The sequence below is a fragment of the Manduca sexta genome, chromosome 18, assembly GCF_014839805.1.
Source record: "Manduca sexta isolate Smith_Timp_Sample1 chromosome 18, JHU_Msex_v1.0, whole genome shotgun sequence".
In the NCBI taxonomy this organism is placed as follows: Eukaryota; Metazoa; Arthropoda; class Insecta; order Lepidoptera; family Sphingidae; genus Manduca; species Manduca sexta.
Window position 1 is genome coordinate 2869772 of NC_051132.1, and position 6000 is coordinate 2875771.

The window sequence follows — 6000 nt, forward strand, 5'->3', positions numbered from 1 at the left end:
CGTGATATGTGTTTTTTACGGCATAGAAAAGTTTACCATTAACCCTGCGGAAATCAATACGTGACATGATCTATATAGCCCACATAATTGAATTTTATACTAAAATTCCTATTGCATCAATGCTCAAAATACACTACAAAAAGAATGACAAAGGATATTTCTGTACAATGATTTTAATAAACAGTACCTATCAAATACAAAGGTAACGTAATGATACCTACTTGATAACATTAAAATAAACATAAAAACACGTGATGCCATAATACTGGCAGACGACTTTAATACTTTCCTTGTTTTTAAGGGTCCTGAGTTTCTAGTTTACTGGTTGAAGAATATCGGATTCATACCCGCCAATCTTATAAACTACTAGCTGACCCGACAGACGATGTCCTGTCAACTATGAATTTGCAGTGCGCATTCTGTCAATCGCTGAAATTAACTTTTCTTAAATTTTCTAACGTTTCGCTCAACTTCCTTAATTTTTCCTTTCATAAGATCCTTCTCCTGGCAATAACAAACACAACAAAAAATAGTGAAATCGGTCCAGCCGTTCACGCGTGATGGCGTGACCAAGGAAAATATGGATTCATTTTTATATATATAGATGATCAAAAGCATTTTATGAGTAACCGATGAAGTTAGGTCTTTGTGACTTTAATCATCAGATTTTGTTTATACCCGACTCCAGGGCTACTTATTAGCTTGGTTTGCTGGAACAAATCTTGTAAGGCAAGCTCATCCTGGCAAGGTTAAAACTAAAAACAACAATGCTTCCAGACTGTTAGACCACAGAATTAGATACTTCCGCTTACAAGAATTGTTCTGCCATTGATGTTTAAATTTTGGGCAAGAATCCAAAATACCAAATATGAATTCTAATTTTGGCAATAACTTATTGACTAATTAGGAACCAGTTTCCTTATTCATCGCTAAATTTAATGAATTTTTCGTATAGTGTAATCAATTGTTTACAATGTATTGTACTGTGGGTTTCCCTAAAATTTAATAATTGTTCACGAGATGAATTTAGGATGTGGTTAATAATGGACCGTTGTATGGCTTTGCCTGTTTAGTTGCCGAAATAAACACACTAATTAGCGGCGATGACATCCTCAAAGGTATCACAAAACAAGATAAAAATAGTACATACAGAAATGCGTTGGATATTTTATAGCACATACCTATGTGTAATGTCTCAGCAAGTTTTTATTGACTTGCTGTGCTTGAGGATTTATAAATTTTGAATAAAACTAGCCTAAATCCTTTCCTAGAATTCAAGCTTAGTACCTATCAAAATTAATGAAAATCCGTTCAGTGTTTTAGCAATGAAAGCGTCAAACGTGACTTTCACATTTCTAACAATGACTGGTAGTCACCATTTAACAGTAATGTCCAATTTTTTTATGATTCACGATTTTCAGTGGTAAATACGTTGTGGTAAATTAATGATGACGCCGAAATGACGGCTAGGGATTTACAATTAGGGGAATTATTTAGGTGCATGAATTCTCGAACGTCTGATTGTTTTTGTTTGCAGTAAATGCACTACTGGAAAGGTCTAACCTTAGGAGACAGTCCGGTAGTCATAATCCAATATGGCTTTAGATTACCTGGTCATTGTATAATGAGATAAATATAAATAATATTTTTATAAGGATAACTAATTTCAAATCAACCACGAATTTTATAAGGCAGAAACATTAAAGTAATGTGATGTCAGATTGTCTATAGTTTTTGGGATAATTGGGACCCGTTCCAAAACTACATTGGGGGTTTTCCGTAAAAAACAAAGCGATATATATATTAACATATAATTATATCTTACGTTGTTTTATGATAGTTGTTACTGCGTATGCAGGAAAATTACAGGATGTGACGTAACTTAGTTATCAATCAAATCAAACGTTATATTAATCCATTTCTACTTCTATCTTTATAACCAAGTTTAGACAATCAATTTCTTGCAGCAATATTGCATAAGAGTTTCCAGATGCGTTTACTCTGGCGGCAATATTTCAATTCTAAACACATGGGTTTCGCCGAAAATTCTGCAAGCTTCAAAATTGCATAAGTCTACTTACCGTTATTCAACGGTAAAAATATTACTTGCAGGAGATAACTTCTGAAAGTTAAACCCCGCTTAAACCAACTTTATTTTTTTGTACACGTGACTACATACAGCTCAGGAAGATTTCTCAAAATCAATTATTATTCATTACACTGTGTGCTCACTTATCGGTAGGCAACGGCTTGGCTGTGCCTCTGGTATTGCCTTAGTGCATGGGCAGTGGATCCTGCTTCCACCTAACACCTGCTCACATCGAATGCACACCCATGCACGGGAGGAAATTTGCTGCGGCTCTAGGCACACAGTCCGGTATTCCTCGTAGTTGTACACGCTAAGGCCTATGAGAGCTCGCAAACATTTTCTGACATTCTCCCCTCCGAGCATTCTACTAGGGTTCCTTATTCTCCACACTTCCTTCCCAGCTATCCCTTCCAACTTTCCTCCATGCCCCTGCTGTCGCTAATCCAGGGGATTCCTGTATCCCATTCGCAGGCTTCCCCAGGGTTAGCTGCAAGGTCCGATGCAAAAAGAATCATGTCAAAAGTATTAAAACTAATTCCACCGCTAATCTAACGTTGGTAAGTTAATCTAGAGAGTTGTGACGCAACAGTAAAAATGTGGACAAACTTTCCTATCCCACGTGGGCTGATGTGAAAGTAGGCAGTGGTTTGATGTGGATATTTTTAATAAAACCGTCTTAGTATATTTCCCGTGAAAGAATCTTATCTATTATTGAATTTAATTGTGAAAATGTTGAATAGAAGTATACGTAGAAATTGCTGAATGGATGTGGATAAAATTTGGCAGACGGACAGACCATTCCTAGGATTAATATATTAGTTACTTTTCATCTTGATAATTTGCTCCAGACGGTTTTTTTTTAATAGATGGCTATAGTGATTTGTGACTTTTTAATGGAATAGGCTTGTCAAGCAGGCGGTGCCGCGAGCGACACCTAGTGACTAATGAATTTTTAGCCTCTGTACCTTGCAAGCCCACGGTTTTATTCTTCTATTCCTTAGAAATATTCTATTTTATTCATCCAAGCGGACTCTTCTTCATTCACCACTATCAAAAGTGAAGTTTGGACAATCAGATTACAAGAAATCCATTGCAAATTTTTTCTACTTTTAGCCGTTTCTAAGTAATATTGTCCTTGATATTTAATATGCACTAGGTATTAAACAATATTATATAGGAAGTTAGATACAAGATACCTATAGATAAGTTGAAGTTTCTCCTGTTACAGTGTTATGTAATGTGTCTATGTTTAGTACTTCAAGGTTATAAATATTTCCTCTTGATTATAGTTCATAGAAAGTTATAAACATCTACTTCAAACTGTCCCTAGACCATTTTAAGGGGTTTAGATGGAAAGTTTTTACGTTCGGTCACCTTGTCTATTACCTCTGGAGATCGAAACCCGGAAGATGTTACTAAATGAATTAAAATAAATCATTTGCAGGCAATTGCGCCCCGATCGATGCCTGATGCTCTATCAAGACCTTTGGAGCATTTAAACATGAAAGTTGATTTATGATCTGGTCATGCTATCCGTTTTCCAGAATGTTTTGATATGATATACAAATGTGCAGTCGAGTCACAGCGGCGCGCTATCGATGTGCATAGCTAGGCGCGTGCTCTAGGTCGGCGTTGTGATAGCGCGAAGGCCATGAGCTCCGGTGCCATGAAACCCACGCCTGATCCCCCAAGCACCATACATCTCATAGACAGCCACCACGCCATGAACCTACCACCGCACCACAAAAGTCGCGCGCGCACGCAATAAAGCCCATTTTCCCGCAACAACCGCCTCTCAATGAAGTTCGCGACACACATACGCGCTCTTGAAGTCGCAAACTAGGAATGCACCGACTCGCGGTCGACTTCACGCCGCTCCAATCAAGTTCAAAGATTAAGATTGGCATTCATAGACTTGACAATAAATTAATCACAAATACAGCTCCTGCAGTGAACGTAATCAGAGTACACTTACCTAAACCCGGCGCAGTATCTGTCCATATGCACGTTATATATCCGAGTGTCGAGTGTCCCACGTAAATAGTTCACGAGTTGACTGATTACAAACTAATATCTATAGATATACATATATTTGCACTTGTTAATCACATACACCGCTAGTACTTTGTACACGGAAGGCACTACGTCTACGTACGTCTACATCACAAAATTGAGCAATTCGAAAAAAACTAATGCGATAGTTTCACTGGGCGAGGTCATCGAACGCGGCGCGCCACCATTCCCGCTACATTTCAAAATGGAACGTTTCGTCCACGGTCCACACATTCACATTTCACTGAGGGCCCGGTGCTCGGCGGCTCGGCTGGTCGCAGGGCCATCCGGCGGTGCTGCGCAGGTTTCCGCGGCTGTCGGGACGCGCGGCGCGTGCAGGGACAGCTCGCGCGCAACTGAAGATTGTCGTAGGTTAAGTTTGGAAAAAAAACACCGCTAGCTCAATTTTCCGTGTTAAGAGTCCGCCATGGTTTAGTCGCGCCAAACCCTTGTCACATGATCGGTGTTGACAGAAGCACGGTGCTGCGGCGGCGGCGTCGGCGGCCGGCGCGCTAGCCCTCCTCGCTCGACCCACGAGGTTACTGCCGTTGTTTTGACAGCTCCATGAATTACATTCACGAGCGTGTGTACTATGAGCGGGCGCACAACTTCGCCGTACACTCGCCGATCAGAGGGCGCCACCGACGTGTCCGATTAGAAAAAATAAACTGCGCCCGCCATTAACCAAACAAACTAGCACAGCGCGTAAACACAACGAAATTACTGAATGCCGCCACTTTTCATTATTATTTCGCTATGCACCGGCCGACGTCACCGAAATAGCAGACGCGGGGAGTTGTATGTAGCCGTCTCTGTCGCGCACGCGGCTCGCTCCCGCCATTTCACTTCTAAATTCGAACATTCGGAATTTGAATTTGAACTGTCATCTTTTGTTTATTAGATTAGTGTTGCGTGTTGATGTCGCGCGCGGGTTGGCAGTGTCGCGGGTGGGGGGCGCGGCGGGGCTCGGGGTGCGGTGGTGAGCGCTGCGAGCGTGACGAGCGCGGCGAGCGTGTCGACTGTCGAGCGCTGAGCACACGGCCGTGTGTACGTGCACGGAACTGCACATGTACTGAGTGCGGATGACATTCGCACCGGCTTAACAACCAAGTTCAGGCGAACGCGGCGTCAACAAACTGGACTATGTTGTGATGTGGACTATGATGCAGTATGTTGTCGCACGCGGACGCAGCGTACTCGACACGCTCCCGAACGCGCTCGATCTTCCACGAGGGCCGCCGCGTCATTGAGGAAACAGCGCGAGGCTGCCGAGTGCCGGCACCGCGTGCTGATTACTGTTGTAATCAAATCGCTGTGCCAATGGCGCGGCGCGGTGGACAGGCCAGCTGTGCGGGGTCCGGCGGTCGCTTCCCGTGTGGAGCCCGCCACTACGGGACACACTGCCGACACTATCCGACGAAACAAGGAAAATGTTCACTTTGTCGTTGTCTAATAGGTTAACTACAACTCGTTTCAAATATTAGACAGAAATCAACATTTATTATACAATCTAGGTCGTCTAAATAATGTTTTAGCGTGCCTAAAACGTCTAGTATTTTCGTTTTTGTCAAGTCATATAATATACTGACCTACTAGTCCGAAAAAATCACTTATATAGCAAATATTTTGCCATACTAGAGGGCCTTGTAAGCAACTTTTTGTAACAAAGTCGCGAATATGTTTACCGAAACCTACCAATTTCTAGTCCTGTGTGCAAATTACAACTAGAATTTGTGTCTTATACTTCGTGACACAATGAATAAATAAAATTTAAATGCGTACACCGAATAATAACTTTTATGATTGCACTAAAACTTATAAAAATACAAACCATTGCGTGGTGCTGGATGGGGTCGACT

The 6000-nt window shown here is 41.6% G+C and overlaps 1 protein-coding gene across 4 annotated transcripts in view; it reads right to left on the reverse strand.

The window, feature by feature from the left end:
• Positions 1-5400, reverse strand: part of LOC115453157 (mushroom body large-type Kenyon cell-specific protein 1) — a 214493-nt gene extending 209093 nt beyond the window's left edge. For 3 of the 4 annotated variants that reach the window (XM_037440234.1, XM_037440235.1, XM_037440233.1), the window contains exon 1: positions 4065-5400. The gene's annotated coding sequence lies outside the window, so the exon portion shown is untranslated. The remainder of the gene's footprint in view (positions 1-4064) is intronic. The other variant, XM_037440236.1, reaches the window with a different exon arrangement.
• Between the last annotated feature and the right edge of the window lie 600 nt (positions 5401-6000).